Source organism: Eulemur rufifrons, chromosome 19, assembly GCF_041146395.1.
Source record: "Eulemur rufifrons isolate Redbay chromosome 19, OSU_ERuf_1, whole genome shotgun sequence".
NCBI classification, from domain to species: domain Eukaryota; kingdom Metazoa; phylum Chordata; class Mammalia; order Primates; family Lemuridae; genus Eulemur; species Eulemur rufifrons.
The window spans coordinates 84,323,981-84,345,184 of NC_091001.1; the positions used below are offsets into that span (position 1 = coordinate 84,323,981).

Genomic DNA, 21,204 nt, shown 5'->3' on the forward strand with positions numbered 1-21,204 from the left:
ATAATAGTTTTGTATAAAGAAGAGATTAACTTTGTCAGTGCATTATTCTTGGAGACAAGAAACATAGAAATTTTGGATAATTTTTTGCATCACAGCCTCTTTAAAAATTCAATCAAAGCTCTGGACAGTCATGCTGGAAAATGCACATATACATTTAGAAACACATTTTTAAAAAAAAATTTTGCAGGAACAATAGAGCCATAAAAAATAAATCCCATTCATATATAGTAAATGTCATTTTCATATAATAAATCCAATTCACAAACCGCCCTTGAAGTCCATGGATCTCCCAGGTCAGGAAAATGAGCACTTGCTATTAAATGGATACATGATCTTGAACATTTCGTTTTATGAACAGACTCAGTTTATTCATTTATAATAGATTTAATGGAGAATATAAGCTAGACAGTATCTTTAGTATTTTTTAGGTGTTAACATTCCCTTTCTTAAAGTAGGAAATCATGTCAGTTAAATAAGTAGTAAATATTGTTAAAAATGGATAGATGTATAGTTTGGCTGAAATTAGGAATAAATTTAGTCCAGTAGGAAAATCAGTTGTCTGTGTAGCCTCAACTTCAAAAGTGTGAGGGTCTCTGGTGTCAATTCATTTTACTATAACATAGTTTTGTGTATTCTGTAAGCTGGTTTACACTTACAGAAAAGGGACATATCTACCACAGGGGAAAACCATAGTAGCCTCCTATTCAAAGGCAAAATCTGCAATGATTAGATTAGTTTACAAACCTGCCTGAGGTTTAATTATTAATTTATTCAAAGGTAATTTTAAACATTCAATTAATTGTGCATTCCTTTATTATTTAATAAAAAACTATTCAATGTATTCAAACAATAACTCCTACAGTTAAGTGGAGCCCATTACATTTTTCTGACACGGAAGACAAGATGAATATGTAAGTAATATGTCTATAATTCCACATAGCCCACAGATGAGCATGTACATATTTACATGATTTTAAAATGTATTAGCAATCAGAAATTCCCTTGAATTGATTGAAGAGGTCCTTTGGCAAGGGAGATAATATTGGGAGATGATATCTGAGGATTTCATAATGGGTAAATGCATTTTCAGACATGAAACAAATATATCAAGATGCTCCACTTTTGTCTCCTAAAGTAGTTTCCTAAAGAAAAAGAGTTTATTTATTTTCTTTTTCCTATACTCTAGGCATTGGCTTCAATAAGCTAGGTTTATTTATGTTCACTGTAATGGTTTATACTTTTGAAAATATTAGAAACAGACACATAAACTGGGCAGGGGGTGGGCAGAGAGAGAAGGAGAGAGAGAGAAAGAAGAGAGATTAAGACTTTTATGATTTAGAAGTGAAGATGTAGAACTTACCTCCAGGAGTTCTGACCCTATAGTTAGTCTCATTTTTCTCCATCTCTTTTTTGTTTACTTTCTGCTCCATTGGCTTCACTGTAGTAGCTTTAGTGGAGAAGAGAGCAAGCATGCCTCCAACCTAATTAGCATAACAAATTTCTAATTATTATTCTGGCTTTCACTGGGTCATGTACTCAAAGGTAAAATAATCATGACTGGTGATGATAATGTTCTAGTAGAATGAGGTAACATGCTCATCCCTGAAGCCAAGATTGGAACCAAAATTGGGAACTAGAAATACATCAAAAAATAAGATTTCTCTAAGGTGCATGTTCCTTTTTTCTTTCTCACTTAGTAATTCTATCGTTTAAGAACTGCTCCTCAGTCCAAATAACCAACACAATCTAATTAATATCTCTCAATACAAATTCAAACGGAATAGCAGGGATGGATAACATATACCCTATTTTGTTAAATCAGTTAGGACTGAGAGGAAATGTTCATGTAATATACTATCAGGGGCTGGGGTGGAAGGCAGTTCTCAAAGAAGTGTTTGGGGGTTACTTATTGGATATAAATCCAACTAGATAATGTGTAAATAATAAAATAATGTTATAAATAAGAATGTAATATTATTTATAGATTATCATTATGTCTTGTGACCACTGTAAGGCATTTAACTGTTCACCACTATCATCATCAAAAGTTAATTACCCACTACAATCCTACTTCCACAACCCCACCAATACTTCAAGTTTGCCAAAGACCCGCATTTTATGAATTCTAATGACTAATTTTCTGTCCTTATCTTTCCAATCTGCAGCACTTGACATTATTGATTTTTCTCTCTTCCTGATTTTTCTTGCTTACATAGTTAGCAAAATACCATACACTGCTGTTTTTTCCTAACTCATGCATTGCTCCTTCTCACTTTCTGTTGCTATGTCCTCTTCTTCCTAACATATTAATGTTGGAATGCCCTAAGACACAGTTCACAGCCTTCTTCCCTTTATTATCTACCCTCACTCCCTTGATGATTTCCCGTAGTCTCACAGCTCTAACTATTATCTGCTATAAATGCTGACAACCCCCATTTATATATGTCCAATTCTGACTGCTCTATCAAACACCAGGTTTATGTATCTTCAGGGGTTGTCAGACTGAATAAAAAAGTAAAATTCAACTGTAATTATGAATAAAGGAAAAAAACTATGCAAACTTTATGAAGACTAGAATAAATATTTTCATATAATATAAAGAGAAAAAATAAAAGCAAAGAAAAAACCACATTATGTACAGAATAATAAAGATAAGAATACAATCTTCTCATTAGAATCCATGCAAAATTAAAAGTAAAAGAATAGAAATATATATATAATTCAAGAAAACCCAAGCCTAAAGGGTTGGGGTACCTATATTCAAGTGATAAAGGAAAAAAAAAGTCAATCTAGAATTTTATGTCCAGCAACAAAGTGAGAAGAAAAAATTTTGATAGATAAACTAAAGCAGAAAGAATTTCTGATCAGCAGATCTATACTCAAGAAATGTAAAAAGAAGTTTATCAGGAGGAAGAAAAATGATAGGAGGAAGAGCTCTAGAAATGGTTAATATGTGGATAAATACAAAAGACTTATTTTCTTGTTCTCTAATATCTTCAATGTGTTTAAAAGAGAATCTACTCTGTAGGCAAATATAACAACAATCTATTGAAAGGAATGAGAAGAGATACATAATGAAAAAAACTAAGTCTAAAATGTCTAGGTGGGTATATTCAAGTGTTGAAGGAATATATGAATGAAAACAATGTACAGAGAACAGGAAGGGGAAATTATACTGTTTCACATTATTTATAAAACGCAAGAATGCTATTTGAAGGTAACGTTTTGTAAGTTAAAGTTACATATTGTAAACTGTAAAGTGACCACTAAAAAATAAAACAGATATATAGGTAATTAGCCAAGAGTGTAGATAAAAGGGAGTGCTAAACATTACTCAGTTAAAGGACTGCTGCTCTGCTCCATCCATGAAGGATTAGTTGCCCTTTGTCCCTAATCAACTAGGAAAACAGTCAAGATGTATGAAACAACTGTTTTCACACATTAGACAATAGGCAGGGCTGTGTTATCAATGAATGAAATAAACCAGCAGAGGGAACCCTACAATTTCCCCAGCTTGCCTGCCTGGAAAGCTCTTTCTAGGCTGCAATGCAGGGAGGAGGAGCACAATTGTTCTGGTGAGCAGAGGATACAGAAAGGGAAGTTCAGAGAGACTGAAGCGACTAGAAATTGTGAGGCAAAATATGGGAGAGAAGGGAGCTGCCCAGAGAGAGCTTCAAACATCTGCAGAGTGAGGAGGAGCCCTGATATTTTGACTGAGTTCTGATCTTCATGATGATCAAAGGCCATCAAGCTGGGGAAAGAACAAGAAACCACGACTCTGAATAATTCCCAGAGACATTGTTCTGGGAATTTTGCATTCTCACCAGCAAGAGCAGAGAGAACTTAAATACATGAGAAAACTGGTACCCCCATAATATGCTGGAAAAAAAAAAAGACACAGTAAAATAAATAAGAAGAAAAAGAAAAAGAAAAGAAAACTGGTAGAGTCTTCGGAAGGATATTGCCTCACTAATGGGGTAAAAGTGTGTTAGGCCAAAGACTACTCTGGGTCTAATCAAACAATGGTTAAAAGCAAGACTTAAAAGGATTAAACTAATTCCAAGTAAGTTTACTGTATGTGCTATGATTTGAATATCTGTCCCCTTAAAATCTCATATTAAGACAGATGCCATAACAAAGTCTTACTGAATGATGACAGCCTCATAAATAGATCATGTGAAGGAGAATCTAGTCACTCTAACCAACAACCAGCACCATCTGCCAGAGTGAGATCATCTTGGACCTTACAGCTCCAGCCAAGTCCCCAACCGAATGCAGCCACATGAGTAACCCTAGACAACATCACGTGGAGTAGAAAAGCCACTCAGCTAAACTCAGCCCATAGAATTATGAGAAATAGTAAGTCATTATCCTTTTAAACCACTGGATTTTGGGATGGTTTGTTACATAGAAGTAGATAACTGAAATGGAAGGCATGTGCTCTCTTTTGAAGTGGCCAAGGAAGACACTGAAACATGAAGAATCTTCTAGAAGGTGAAACTGAGAACCAAAGAGAACAATATACTAAGTAACTGTTCCCAGGGAGTAGAACTAGGACTTATTCAAAGAACAGTCCGCATTTACAAGATAGAGGTCCTAGTAACATTTTCCCAGTGAGATTTCCCTTTTTATATGGTGATGTTTACTGGAATTACCCCGTCCCTCTTCTGCCTTTTAATGAACATGTGTATTGAGCAAATAATTTTTCTTTTTAGTTGATAGGTTTCTGAGCTACAAGGAATTACATCTGGACTTCAAGCAAGATGCAAAGTTTGGATAACAATAAGTTTCAAAATAACTGGAGGAGTGGATTTGGAATGTTCCAAACACAAGAAATGACAAATGCATGAGGTGATGGAGATTCTAATTACCCTGATGTGATTATTACACACTGTGTGTTTATATCAAAATATCCACATGTACCCCATAAATATGTGTAATTGTTATGTACCCATAGAAGTTTAAGAAAAAAGTTTGGATAAAACGTTAAGGAAGAGACTTTGGGGATTCTTGGAATGATAGTAAGCTTTCTTTCTGCAAATGAAATGGATATAAACATTTTTGAATAAGAGGGTAGATTATGGTAGATTTAGAATATTTCTCAGTGTATATTCACCGCTTGTTCCACTTTCTTCTGTGTATACTTCCCTAATCCATGGATGTTATGTTAAGATAAGGTAAATGATTTTACAGTGGGAAATGGGCAGTAGGGACAGTGTTCAAGTATCAAACCTAGGTCTTAAGAGACATCACATAGTTTGTCTTGCCCCTCTGAGAGCTTCAGATCACCACCATGAGAAGAATACACCTCAGCTGGCTCCTATTTCTTCATCCTTGTCTCCACCATGTTGATGAGGAGCAAAGTCCAGCAACTCTGAAGATGCACATGCTGAGGTGGTACCATACTAGCTGACATGCAGACCAAGTGAGAAATAGATCCCCATAGTTGGGTATCACTGAGATTTTATGGTTATTAGGCATGCAGCACTGTTGCAACAATATTTGACTAATACATCACACTTCTTTGAGCTCCCCCCTAAGATAGATATAGAACTTTAGTTAAAATTATTTTTTGTATAGAAGCTTATAATCTAAATTGTATATGGTGAGGATACTAAAAGAAACTTGGGACAAAGACTCACTAGTGAAACAAATTTAGTAGCTAAATTTGTACTTGGTCTCTGGCCCAAGCAATCTTTGCATTCCTGCTCAAGCACATTGCCATGTAAGCTATGGATGTGCCTTGTTCCCTGATGGTCACTTTTATTGGCAGTGAGTCTGGAAAAGCTTCAGAATGAGAGTGGGGTTTCAGAAAGGCCTTGAATAATGAAAGTGGCCTAACCAGGTTATGGGAAATACTATATGCCAGAATAAATTACAAGTTCTCTTTTAATGTTATAACACATTGAAATTTGCTATTATTGGGAGACTCTGTTGACATGCTTTTTGCAGACCTTCTTGCCGAATGAGTTTTGTATGCTGATGCAGTAATTCCAGGGATATAGCTGCTATGATAGTGTCTCTGATATTTGATCAATAGCTTCACTTTACATTTATGCCACCCTATATTAGCTTGGTCCCACAACTAGTGAGTTCCAAAACCAATCCTGAGACTTGTAATTAGAAAGGAGGAATATGTAGAATGTAAACACGTAGTCTAAGAAGATGGTAGTAAGAGGAGACTTAAGTCTGGGAGAGTTATTAATTTGAACTCTGTAGGCTGGCAGCAAACCTTATGGATTGAAGAAAAAGTATTTACTTATATAATATGAAGTCCAGTTGTTTATAATCTTTTACTTTGTGTTTCTATAGTTTGAAGTTTTATCTCCTATGATATTTCTTCCAACCTTTGTTCAGTAAACACTGTGTGCCCAGGATTTTGATGAGGCACAATGGTGGAAGGAAAAGAAATAAGATGGTAAAGGTTCCCTGTGCCAATGCCTGCCCATAAAAACTGTACAATCTAATGTCTGAGATCATTCAAGGTAAGAAGTGTTATTTTCCTCCTTCACAATCTCTCTTATTGCTCATCTGAATTTGAATACAAATAGTTTTTCTTTAAGAAGTCTTCATTAAGCTGGAGAGACTATTACTTTGTATATGGTAATGTCCCTAGCCTGGATGGACCATGAGTGATGCATTCTATTACATTTCATTAGTATTCATGGTGGGACTGGTACAGCTATTAAGAGTGAAAGCCTGGAAAGAAAATTAATCCAATAATTTTAAAAACTCAAATGTGTTCGAGATAGTTAAACCCTTTTCCCTTTTTCTTTGCTGTTCAGAGTTGGCACAAAACTTTGATTTTGAAGCTATTTTAGTAGAGGTATAATAAAAACAAATATAAGTGCATGAATGCATGTACACATACTCATACACAGTGAAATTCAAATAAAAAACAAATTCAACACCAATAATGTATACCCAGCAGTAGGTTTTTAGAGAATTTATAATCTAAAATGATGTAAATTGGCTTCAGCTCATTTCTTCCCTTCTGATGCTGAAATATTTCTACTTACCACTGAAATACATAGTTATGGTACTCAAGACCAGTTGGTTTCAAAATGGAAATGGGAAGGAACAGCAGATTTCTTCCATCTTCCGTAAAGAACAGAAGAAGCATTTATTGTTTGAATTTCATTGATTTCTTTTTCGTATGTCCCATGATGCTTTAATTATGTATTGCTTCTGCCTCATAAGTAAGCATTTCAAATAATACAGTAGTTCATGTTAAGGAAATGATTCATCTTCCTAATGTATTTGAAACTATGGTTTGTAACTATTTTAGACACTAGATTATAATTTGGTCTTATGCAAAACATCTTTGGAGGCTAAAATTAATGTCAATACGAAGCTTATGCAACAAGAAAAATGAACACAGGGCAAAGCTAAGCAAAAATAAACCCCTCCTTCCTGACACTTCTGCAGTCAATGAGACTGCACATTTAACAACCTCAAATACTCTCAGACACATCAAGGTCTTTTGTGAATCAAAGAAGGGAGAGGAAAATGAAACCCTGAATTCTCCAGAAAAGTATTTTTCTTCCTCCTTTCCTTCCTTAGCTCCTACAAATTCTCTTTATGTGATGTAAGAATTATTTATCTTGGGAAAGATAAACAAAAAAGAAAATATGCATGCTAATTTTTTTTAAACATTAATTTCAATTTTGACTATTTTGTCAATTTATAGTCTCTAGGTCAACAAGAATAAAATATGAAAAATTAATCTCAGAAAATTAGAAGCCATTGAATATAGAATGATGATGACATATATTTAATGAATTAATGAGTTAATTCTCTTCGTAGATTCCAAAAGAGACAGTTTATGGAAGTCCAGAAACTAAAAAGGAAACACTGTTAGTGAGCACAATAAATTATTTCTGGAAGGACATCAGCAAGATGGTGAAATAGGAGGTCTCCCTGCTCATACTACCTTCCAACAGCAACGCTGATTTTGCAGCCATTCACAGACAAAAGTACCTTTGTGGGAGCTTTTGGATTCAGGTAGGAGGTGGCAAAATCCACTGGAGCCCAAAACCTAGGAGAGCTGTTTTGAGAAGGAAGAACCATGCACAGGTTGCAGACTTGCCAACCATGATCCTGGATCCAAGCCTAGAACTGACCCCATTCTCTTGTGAATTTAGTACAACCCCATTTGGCCTTGAACCTACTGCCAGAACCATCTGGCAAAGAACTCAGGAGGATTCAGACCCACTCATGCCTTGGATGACAAGCCAGTTGACCTCAGTTCTAGCTGTGGACCCTGAAACAGCCCTGTAATTGAGCTCCAGCCTCTCTCTGCTGTGGTCTGAGAGTGGTCCTGCCAGCCCAGGGACTGAGAGAGAGATATGCCTCTCTCTTCTCACACAGGCAGGCCAACTGAACTTGGTCCGAAATCAGATCCTAAAATGACCCTGTAACTTGGCTCCTGCCTCCCTCAGCTGTAGTCTGAAAGCAGCTCAAAAAGACTAATTTTTAATGGATTTTTTGGATTTTGAAAATATCCTTTAATTAGAAGTTGGACCTGGAAAGAGGTATAGCCATCTATGCCCTCAGTGGCAGCTCTCCAGACATTAGTCTCAGCTGTAGAACTTGAAGTGGCCTTTTGATTCAGTTCTAGCCCCTCTCACCTGCAGTCCAGGTTCAGTACTAATTGCCCAGGAATGTAACCAGTGATACAGAAGGAGCCCTATCAGGAACCCAGAGGAAGTCACACCCATCTATGTATCTGGTAACAGACCTACTGCCTTCAGACACTGAAGCAGACCATTATCCAAATGCTACCCCTACTGATCAAGGTCCTGGAGGCAGTCAAGTCCACCATAGGACTAGACAGGATCTATACCCCTCTAAACCCTTGGTAACAGACCTGCCAACTACAGACTTCACTGTAGACTCATCTGCATCCATGTGACCTTGCCTCAGCCCCACTCAGTCATGACCCTGAAGGCAATCACATCATCCTAGGACCCAAGAAGAGAAATTTTTTATCTTTCTGCAAAATCTGGAAGGGATGTTTGCTCCATTAAAATCAGAGACACTAAAGCAAGGCTACAGAGATAATGAAGAATTAGGCAAACATGAAACTGCCAAAGAAAGCTAATAAAGCTCCAGTAATCAACCCTATAGAAATGGCCTGACAAAGAAGTAAAAATAATAATCTTAAAGAAGCCCAATAAGATTCAAGAGAACACATAATGACAAGTAAACAAAATTAGGAGACAGTGCATAAACAAAAGAGAAGCTTAATAAAGAAATAGAAACTGTAAAAAAAAAAAAAAAGAATCAGGATCAAGAAACTACAAAATAGTCAGAAAATGACTGACAAATAGGAATAGTAAGTCGTTACCAATAATTCCTTTCAGTGTAAATGGATTAAATTATACAATCAAAAGACATAGACTGACTAAATTGATTTAAAAAACCCAAGATCCAACAATATGACTCCTGCAAGAGACTCACTTTAGCCTTAAGGATAAAATGGCTGAAAGTGAAGAGGGCAAAAGGTATTCTATGGAAATACAACCAAAAGAGGGCAGGGTGGCAATAATTACATCAGAAAAAATAGACTTTCAGTCAAAATCTGTCACAACAGACAAAGAACGTCACTATATTATGATAATTGGGTCAATTCATCAAAAGGATATAATAATAGTAAACATATATCTACTCAACATTGGATCACCTAAATCTATAAAGAAATATTAACAGAAATGAAGGGAGAAATAGACAGTGACACAATTAAAGTGGGGGATTTCAGTACTTGACTTTCAACAGCATCCAGACAGAAAATCAATAAGAAAACAGTGGACTTGAATACCACTGTAGAACAAATAGACCTACCAGACATATACAGAACTTTTTACCAATCAGCAACAGAATACTGAAGTACACATGGAAAATTCCCCAAGAGAGATCATATTTTGGACCACAGAATAGATCTTAACAAATTTCAGAAGACTGAAATAATGTCAAGTATTTTTTTCTGACCACAATAGTATGCCACTAGAAAACAGTAACAGAAGGAATTTTGTAAAATTCATGAGTATATGGAAATTTAACAACACACTCCTTAACAACTGACAGGTAAAAGAAGAAATATTTAAAAATCTTGAAACAAGTGGAAATGGAAACACAATGTACCAAAATTTATGGGATGCAGTAAAAAGTGTTCTAAGAGGGAAATGTATAGCAATAAATGCCTACATTAAGAAAAAAGAAAGAACTCAAAGAAACCTAAGTTTACATCTAGGAAACTAGAAAAAATAGCAAACTATAGCTTTGGAGCAATTTTCTTCCAGTTTTAACATTTTAATTATTCTTATCTCTATATAACTTTTCTGTATGGAATTATATGAATAATACTTCTGTGACTTACATATGTAGAACTTGAAATTGTCTGAAGCTAAGTGATGACATGTTCTTTTTAAAAAATATTTTCCCTGTGTCTTTCATTTTGGTTTATTTCTACTGCTATGCATTCAAGTTCACTAATTTTTTATGGCAATACCTACTCTTTCATTAATCTCATCACGTATTTTTTTTATCTCACTTATTGTAGGTTTCATTTCTAGAAGTTTGATTTGTGTGGGTTTTCAACTACTCCATTTCTCCACTTGACTTTTTAATCACATCAAATAGAGTTATAATAACTATTATAAAATTCTTGTCTGTTAATTCTAACATTGTTAGATTTGAGTTGGCTTTAATTGTTTTTTTTCTTTTCAATATCAGTGTTTCCTCCACCTTTGCATGATGCCATTTTTTTTTATTCCAGAGATTATAAATATTAACCTGTGAGTGCTGGATATTTTTGTATTCATGTATCTATTTTGAACTTTCTTTTGGAACTCTGCTAAGTTACTTTAATATGTGATCACTTTAAGGGTGATCCTTTTGAATCTTGCTTTTAAGATTTGTTAGCTAGGACCAGAACTGTCTGATTCTAGGATAGGGTGTTCAACTTCAGCATTATTGGCATTTGGGTTTGGATAATTCCTTGTTATGGATTGTTGTCCTGAGCACTTAGGGTGTTTAGTAGGATCCTTGAACTCTACCTACCTAATGCCAATTGCACCCTCTACCTCTAGTTTGACAAGCACACATTTCTCTAGACATTTCCTGATGTCCCATGAGGGTCAAAATTACCTCTGGTTGAGAACCACTGGTCCAAAGCTAATTACTACACACACCTGAGGCAAGATCATTCTGAATATTCTGTCCAGCTGGCAGGAACAGGCACTGTTCACAGCTTTGTGAAGTGCTATGCACTCTTCCCCCAATCCTTTCAGACAGTTCTTTCCCTGGCTTCAGGTTGTTTTTCCATATCCTTTTGCTCATCAGTGCTGTGCTGAATACTTGAAGGTGCCCGTTCTCCTCTCTGCCATTTTGTCTTGCAAATTCTAGCTGTGTTGGTCTCCTCTGACTTTCAGTTCTGTCTCTTCAACTCATAGTATCTGATAGTTACCTTTGCCCTGTACTGCAGCCTAGAAATTTTATCAAAGTAGAAAATGTACATCCTTATAAGCCTAACCTTGTTTGTTTCACACTATCTCTTGGGCATCACTGTACTTCATTATCTAATATTTAATGTCTTAAGACAATTGTTTTACATACTTTGTCAGGATTTTTTTTATTAATTCAGGCCAAGAAAATAAATCTGATCACTTTACTCCATCTTGATTTGAAATAATAGTATCCCATGCACATTATTTAACCATGTTTATTTTATCTATTTTTCCTTATTGATGTTTCTGTCTCATGATTCAGCCATCTTCTTTTTTCTCTGTTCTTCCTCATTAATTGATATTTTTATGATAAATCCCCAGATACTATCTGGAGTTTTAGAATATTTATTTGAGAGTTATCAGCATATAGCTTACATTAAAGCCATGGGACTGGATAAGATTGCCTATGTAAAAAGGAAAGAAAGAGAAGAGAAAATGACTAAGAATTGATTCTTATATGTGTAGTATTTGAATTAATGTGTTTTATAGAAATGATTTCCTATACATTTGCATGCATGCAAGATGTGCTTATCTCCATTTTAAGCCTGAGTAAACTTTTAATACCAGAACTATGGCTTTTCTACCATCTGTTATTTCAGTATAAAGTAAGTATTTAGTGAGGAAATTGATGACGCGTGGTGAATGTAGCATAAAAGACAGGGTGAAGGTGAAGAAAGAAGTTGGAAAGATGCTGGCCCACTTTGTCTTTAGAATTTGATTCTGTAATCATTTTGAATCATTGCAATACTAGTCAGCCAGAATAGACAGATAATTATTTGCTTTATATTTACCAAGAAATAAAGTTCAATTCCCAATCAACAAAACAAATATTTACATGAATCTTGTAATTGGTTATGCACCTTCAGAAATGTAAGGCTGCCATGCGTATATGTTTTCTAGAACCAGGACACATGCTTATTTTCATACAGTGATATGCAACAATGCACGTGAACCTTATGGAATATGGTTATCTGGGTAGTTTATGTTTATTTAGATTTTCTAGTAAAACTGAAAAATATTTACTTGACATTATTATGGATGCTTCTGTAATGGCAAAACCAAATGCACACATCAATATGAATATTCATTTTCTTAAAGTTAATTGTTATAAGAATTCCAATCTTCCCTAGAAAGAGGTCCTAATTTATTTGCTGAATGCTTTGATAATTCCACCATGGAGGCTAAGAACCCTGGATTTTTCTGGAAACTATGAGAACCTGGTGGAAGTGCTCTGTATTAAAACAAACAAACAAAGAGATAGAAAGGATGGCTTTCTTTCAGAAAGGAGCAAGGAGACTGTAATCCTAGCACTCTGGGAGGCTGAGGAGGGATGATCGTTTGAGCTCAGGAGTTCAAGACCAGCCTGAGCAAGAGCGAGACCTCGTCTCTACTAAAAATTAAAAGAAATTAGTTGGACAACTAAATATATCTATAGAAAAAAATTAGCCAGGCATGGTGGCACATGCCTGTAGTTCCAGCTACTCAGGAGGCTGAGGCAGGAGGATTGCTTGAGCCCAGGAGTTTAAGGTTGCTGTGAGCTAAGCCTATGCCATGGCACTCTAGTCCTGGCAAAAGAATGAGACTCTGTCTCAAAAAAAAAAAAGAAAGAAAGAAAAAGAAAAAAAAAAGAAAAAAAGAGAGAGAAAAGAGAGAAAGGAGAGGCTAGCAGAGAACTGTTATGGTGGAGTTAAGGGTATGGAAAATATAAATATGAAATTTTTGGAAGAAGATAAATACTTGATGTGTATCTATTAAATCATTTGCTATTTAGTATGCAAAATAACCACCTTCTTCTGTTTATGAAACAGTAAAGTCAACCTGACTCACTAGAGATTTAGGGAGCAGGTTTTCTTTTCTGGGGATAGGATTATTTTTTTTTTTTTTTTTTTTTTTTTTTTTTTTGAGACAGAGTCTCACTCTGTTGCCCAGGCTAGAGTGAGTGCCGTGGCGTCAGCCGAGCTCACAGCAACCTCAAACTCCTGAGCTCAAGCGATCCTCCTGTCTCAGCCTCCCGAGTAGCTGGGACTACAGGCATGCACCACCATGCCTGGCTAATTTTTTCTATATATATTTTTAGCTGTCCATATAATTTCTTTCTATTTTTAGTAGAGATGGGGTCTCGCTCTTGCTCAGGCTGGTCTCGAACTCCTGAGCTCAAACGATCCGCCCACCTCGGCCTCCCAGAGTGCTAGGATTACAGGCGTGAGCCACCACGCCCGGCCTCTGGGGATAGGATTAAATGCAGATTCTGGGTTAGGAATTGGGATGAATCAAACCCAAACACTTTGCAAGGGGCATAGTACTTACAGGGCAATATATTTTCACAGAAACATTGAAGACTTAGGTACTCTGTATACAATCATGAATTTTTGGTTAAGTTACTAATTAGCCAAAATTTTATGTGACTCTCATATTGGTGTAGAAAGCTTCCTATTTTGTAGTCTATAAAGAATTATAAATAACATAGATCACTTTGCTAATCTATATGATTATTTCAATCAGCAAAGCAGATTTAGACAAAAATCTTGCTTTTACTTTAGTTCCTAGGACTATTTTGAAGGTTATATTTGTGAAGTTATTTCAAAATATTTATAAAAACAAATATCTATGGAGCCTAAATGGCTCAGGGCTTAAGGCCATATTAATACCTGACAATTTCATTTGTGTTTTTGAGATTATTCTCCTTTGCAATGAAGCTGATGACATTTAATGTTTCTATCATTGACAGAGCTCAAAAAGATATAAAATTGGGTAAAGGAAAAGATTGTTTTTTAAAGGTGGACTCCCCATTGTTAACCTGGAATGAACTGTGAAGTTGTCATAGTTTTTTTTAAAGAAGTTTAAGTTCACAGCAAAATTAAGAGTAAGGCACACAGATTTCCCACGCACCCCCACCTCTTTCCATAGCCTCCACCTTCATCAACTACCCCCACCAGAGTGGTACCTATGTTATAATTTATGAACAACCTATAATACATTAACACAATAATCACCCAAATTGCATAGTTTATGTTAGGGTTCACTCTGGTATTGTGTAATAGTCCTTTTAGATAAATGGAAAAACACTACAATACTTTCAAAGGGAAAAAATGAATTTCTGCTAAAAATTTTACGTTTCTAAGAATAAAATGACATAATGTATTTAATTTCTCACTGTTCCTTGCAGTTGGCTCAGGCTGGAGAAATACATGATAATTACTTAATGTCTTTTGATGTCTCACTGATAAATAGAGTTAAAAGTAAAGTGGAAACATCTCCAGAGCAAAAGTGGCTTAGAGATACTCTTTCAACATTATATTTATATTGGAATCAACATAACAGCTACTCTGCAAACAATATAAACCATTTTAAATGGACTTCAACTTTATCTTAAAAATATTAATAACTACATAGTGTGTGTTCTTTCCTGACGAGAGTCATTTTATTGGACAGCATTAACACTTTTTTCCTTTCAACTATATATAATGGTCTCAGACCTTATTTTAGGCAAAAGGATGGGCTAGCTAGAGAATGTCTACATGACCAGGAGGCAAATTTTTCAGTAGCAATTTTGAGTGCAGCCTGCCTAGGTGACAGTGACAGAGTTGGGAGGTAGAAGCATTTTCTATTTTAAGTGTGGATTTTTAACTTGAAATGTCACCAGATAGCACAGCATCTGGGTTATGAAATTATTTCCACTATACAGTTGCTAGTCTCTCTCAGCTACATCCTTATCTTACACACACACACACACACACACACACACACACACAAAGACCACAGACTTTGCTGAAAATATGGAAGATAGGTGTTGCTAGGACTGAGTTGTAAAAGACTATCAAGGCCAAAACCTAGGTCTGAAGAAGTAAAAAGGGAGGCAGGGATGGAAATGTTAAACAGAAGTAGATTCAGGTCTTACTGATTGAATGTAGGAGATGTAGGAGAGATGTCATTGGGATGACTCTCAGGTTGTGGTTCCATAGCAATTATTAGGATAGACAACACTGCACATAACAGGCTCTAGGGTTAAAAAATGATTTCAGTCTGGGACCTTTTGAGGCACTTATGGAACATCTGAGATGTGTGATCATCAGTTGTATATAACAGGTCAGGGACTCAAAATGAGGTCAGAGTTTTGAAGTCCTCAGCACAAAGTAAAATCTTAGAAGACATTCAAGGAATGAGATCAAGGTAGAAAATTAGCATCAAAAAGAAGTTGTGATGCATTAAACTCTTAGACAATAAGAAATAAGAAACAAATGAGTAAAGGAACATGACCATATTAAGACAAATTCAAAGAACATGAAAGCACTTATAACAGACTTTATCTGTGAAATATAAGGTAATTATATCTGGTAAGATTGAGGAAAAAATTGGGAGGGTGGGGAACAAGAAGAATATTTCGAATAATCTTGAGGGCAAGTTCAGAAGTTGAGGTGGGGACTCCTTGGAAAAGGCCTGGAAATATGAGAGGACAGAGCAGCAGCAAGTCATAAAGGAGCTGATCAGTTTGGTTTGGTTATATTACTGAACATTCCTCAGAAAGAATGGAGACAGTGATCAATTAGGTTAATCCAGGTTAGGGAACTGACAAGATGGGTGCTAGAGAAAGTCAATGTGCCTTTCTCTTTTTGATTGAAGTATTTGATACAAAGATGTAATAGGTCAATGAACTATTCCTAAGAAGGAATTCAAAATACTGAAAGTTGCAAAAAACCCTTAGGAAAATAGATTTAAGGAAATCTGAAAATGTGAAAACATAGGAAATGGTAGTCAAAGAAGAGTATTTGGGATCATAGGCTTTGCGTTGGAGTATTTCCAAGCAATTTGAGTTGATAAAGTAGAGATGATATGAAATTCAGAGATGTTCAGATTAATGGAATGGTGAAGACTGAAGGTCTAAGGTCTCCTGAACATGTGCTTGATGCAGTGGTTCTCAACCAAGAGTGATATCATTCCCTAGGTGAGTTTGTCAGATAAAATAGAAGACATTCAGTTAAATTTGAATATCAGATAAGCAACAAATAACTTCTTAAGTATAAATATGTCCCACAAAATATGTGGAACATATTTGCACTGAAAAAATTGTTGTTTTTCTGAAATTAAAATTTCATTGGGTATTCCTTGTGTTTATTTGCTAAACCTAACAAACCTATCACAGGGGATATTTGACAATTTTGGTAGTCACACTGTGAGAAGGGATGTTACTGGAAAATAGTGGATAAAAGCCAGGATACTGTCAAACATTCTACAATGCACAAGACAGCCCCCAACACCACAGCAAAGAGTAATGTAGCTCAAAATGTCAATAGTGCTGGGGTTGAGAAACCCTGGCTTTATGTGCTTTCTTCACAGAGCAGCTATTCCTAACCAGCATACTAGTTCTCCTATATTTACACTATAGAACTTGTTTTCCTCCTTGGTAGGAGATGTACATGGTAGGTATGTACTTTTGAGGGTTTCAATAAAATCCTTACTTGTTCACAGACAGTTTCTCCTACTAGATTAGAAATCCCATTGATAATGTAATGCTTGTTTTTAAACGTGTGATAAAGCACAATATAGAAGTACAGTAAGTATTTATTGAGTGAGTGAATAGACAGTCTTTGAAATCTCCTGGGATAATAAGAGTGAATGAGCATGAGAAAAATACTACAACCAGGTGCCAAAGTCCCTATGTGATATGGAGCAATATTTTGGAAGAGGTCATGGAATGATAACATTGGCAAGGAGAAAGTGCAATAATTGGATGTAATGTTTCAAAGGAGAAGCTCAGACATCTTGGCAGGAAAATTGCAATTAGAAATTTTATAAAGACAGTTTGAATATAATTAATAAAAAAATTGCTGAGATCTTTTTAGTTTGTTCTAGTCAATGGAAAAGAGTTCAGACTGAATTTCCTTCTTCAAAGTACAATTCAGAATTTTCAAATGCAATAGAAAATGTAGTACAGCCTTAAAAAAATAAATGTGTTGGGCCCTTGGCTGAAAGACCAGGTTCTTTGAAATACTACTTTAAATAGCACATTTTATACTGCCAGTATGAAACTAAGAAGCTGAAAAAGTGCTATATGATTTCTTTAAAAGACAATGAAAAGTTTATTGGGTTTCTTTATTATGTTACTAGGAATTTAGAGTTTATGATACCCTACAGTTCATCATGATAATTACTTATTCCTTAAATGCTTTTGTTACTCTAAATGTAATTCTTTTTCAAAATTCTGAGTTAGTTCTGCAGCTTCTATTTACTGCTGAAAGTATCATTTGTCAGACATTCATAGGGATGTGCTGGTTTATCTTATTGCCAGAAGGCACCATTAAAAGAGAAATTTTAATCATTCTGCCACAAGGATATCTATTTTTCTAATTTTACATAATGAATAAATCAATCATTTAAATACCACTCATTAAATAACCAAAAGGTTTTTGGCTCTCTCTATAGCATTAGGATGCATATTCATTCAGATATATTAATATACCTAAGAGATATTCATTGAACATCCATGTTGTCATAGGCTCCAGCTTGGGGCAGAGTGAAGAAAGATAAAATAATGAGCAAAAATATATACAATCCCTGCCTTCATGGGGTTTGCTATCAATCAGGGGAACAATTTGTTAAACAAGTAAGTATACTAATAGTAATTTAATTATAAGATGCATTATGAATACATCATAAACATCCCTAATAACACATATGCTAGGTATACTGCCATAATTATCTACACAGCATAACAAATTACTCTAAATCTTAGCAACTTAAGACAACAAGTATTTATTATCTTATTAATATAATTTCTGTGTATTAGAAATTAGCCCAGCTGGGTTCTGGCTCAGAGTTTCTTGCGAGATTGCACTCAAGATATCAACTGCTGATGTTGTTAATGAAAGGCTTAACTAGGACTGAAGGATGCAGCTTAAACAGCTCACTCACTTGGCTATTGGCAGGAAGCCTCAGTGCCTCACCACATTGGCCTCTCCCTATGAATGTCTTCATCATGTGGGCCCTGACTTCCCCTAGAATGAATAATCCAAGAAAGATAGCAAGAAGGAAATCAAAATACCTTTTATGACCTAGTCTCATAAGTTACTCAATGTCACTTCCAGCACATTCTGTTCATTAGAAACAAATCACTAAATCACATTCAAAAGAGAAAGGGTATAATTAGTCTCCACCTTTTAAAGTGGAGTAACAAATAATTTGTGGGTATAAATATCAGTATATTTATCTTTCTTAATATGGAACATTAAAAAAATCCTTTACTTATATGATGACATTATGCTAAGACTTGAAAGATGAATAGAAGAGTTATTACCCCATAAAAAATGAAAAGTGAAAGATCAAAATAGTTCCAAGAACAAGGAACATACGCTAATGTCCTAAAGTAGGAGAGATCGCATTAAAAAAAAAAGGAAGAAAAAGAAAAGAAAGAAGGCTGGCATGGCGATGGAGATAAAAGTGCAAAAAACAGTTGCAAATTGAGGCTGGGGTGGGGCAGGAATGGAGAGGGAGAAACTAGGATATAGAGAGTCTGCAGATCAGGTTAAGAATTTTATACTTCATTCTAAGGCAATATGAAGCCTTTGAAGGGTTTCAAGTATAGGAGGGACATGATTAAGTCAACCATATAACAACAAAATACAACACTGTCTGCAGTGTGTATAGAGAAAGAGGTTAAATAATTGTTGCCTGAAGATTGAGATTTGAACAAGGTGGTGATCACTGATGTAGAATGAAATGGACCTATATTAAATATATTTGGAAGGTAGATTAGATAGGACTTGGAAATCAATTGAATGTAGTAGGAAAGAGAGAGAAAGTGGTTAAGAGGATTCCTAAGTTTCTGGATTAGGCAATGGGTATGTTACCAGCTGCACCCCGAATCCCGCGGTTCTTGTCTTCTCACCGTCAAAGAATGAAAGTGAGCAACAAAGAATGTGTTGCAAATAGAGAGAGAGTTTACTGAAATGAAAGTGCACTCTTGAGGGTTAAGAGTCGGCACATGTCTGAGTGGATCGTGGCCCTGGGGTTTCTGTGTCATCTCTTTTTCTCCTGTCTGGTCTCTCTTTCTTCATGACATCATCTCTTCCCCTTTTTCACTTGACCAATGGGGATGTTGTCTTCTTCCTGCCATCAGGTGGGGGAGTTTTCCACCTCATATGGATAGGCCCAGATACTTATATTTTAAACCACTGAGTTTTTAGCTAGTTCATTATGTAGTATTTTAGTGGAAATATCTGACTTGCCTTTTGTGCAACAGTAAAGCCAGCTCCAGGTAGCTGCTCTTTTACCTGAGTAGACTGAAGCAGAGCCACCAGCCAAGCCTACATTAGACGAGTCAAATTAATTGTTATCTTAATTTGAGAGTATTTTTAAAATGTAACAATAGCTGCTTGATATACTTATTTTGTACAAGGCATAGGAAAGAAAACAAAGATAGTATTGTTGTGGTATTTGCATTCTAGTGAATATTTATTAATTGTCCTAGATGCAGGCTAGATGCTCTTACTCCTGACAATAATGTTTCATACAAGATGCTACAGTTCTTTTCTCATCTTTCACTAAAATAAGAAACTAAAATATAAGTGAAAAATAAACCCTAGAATGTTCTACAAAGGAAACTACAGAATCTTTTCTTTGAAGAATTTAAAATATAGCATAATCAGCCATTCAATTGGACTACTAGGATATCTCTTTGTCTGAGGGCAGAGGCATGAACCAGAAAACTTCAAATTTGCTCTGGCTTTATGATTTTATCATTTTAAATAAGCTGATCATAGCCAGCTCAAATTCTAAGGTAGGTAGGCATTTTCTAAATATTTATGAAGGTAAAGATTATTTATATATTTATAAATTTTCTCTATATATTACATATATACAAAATATATAAATATAAATTATATATATTACACATATACAAAATATATATAAATATATAAATATAAATTATATATATATATATAAATAATTTTTCTTTTCATTCTGGTCCAGGCAAACATGGTCACCAACTCAAAAGGCTTTGGTCCTAAGAGTTTGGAAGTATAGTGAAGAGACTGATGAAATAACCAGTGAATACTGTCAGGTTCAAAAGTTTTCAAAGGATACAATCAACAATCAACAGAGTGAAGAGGAAATCTCCTGAATGGGAGAATATATTTGTAAACTACACATCTTGTAAGAGGTTACTATCCAAAAATATATAAGATACTCAAACAACTCAATATCAAAAAAGCAAATAACCTGATTTTAAAATTCACAAAAGATCTGAGTAGCCATTTCTCAAAAAAGAAGACATACAGATGGCCAATAAATGCATGAAAAATGTTCAACACCATTAATCACCAGGGATATGCAAATCAAAACCACAATGAGATATCATCTACTCCAGTTAGAATGGCTATGATCAAAAAGTCAAAAGATAACAAGTGGTGGCGAGGATGTGGAGAAAAGAGAACACTTACACACTGTTGGTAGGGATGTAAATTAGTGCAGCCATCATGGAAAATGGTATGGAGGTTCTTCAAAAAATTAAAAATAGGACTATCATATGATCCAGCTATCCCATTGTTTGTTACATATCCAAAAGAAAGGAAATTAGCATATTGAAAAAATATCTGCACTCCTATGTTTATCTCAGTAGTATTCACAATAGCCAAGATACTGAATCAATCTAAGTGTCCATCAATGGATGAATGGATAAAGAAAATGTGGTACATACACA

At 35.2% G+C, this 21,204-nt stretch overlaps 1 long non-coding RNA gene across 1 annotated transcript in view; it reads right to left on the reverse strand.

Annotated features, from left to right (window-relative positions):
* The window catches only part of LOC138400170 (uncharacterized), a 303,061-nt gene that overhangs the window by 28,961 nt on the left and 252,896 nt on the right, over positions 1-21,204 (reverse strand). Inside the window, exon 3 of the long non-coding RNA XR_011236220.1 lies at positions 1,361-1,481. This is a non-coding gene — a long non-coding RNA (uncharacterized lncRNA). The remainder of the gene's footprint in view (positions 1-1,360; positions 1,482-21,204) is intronic.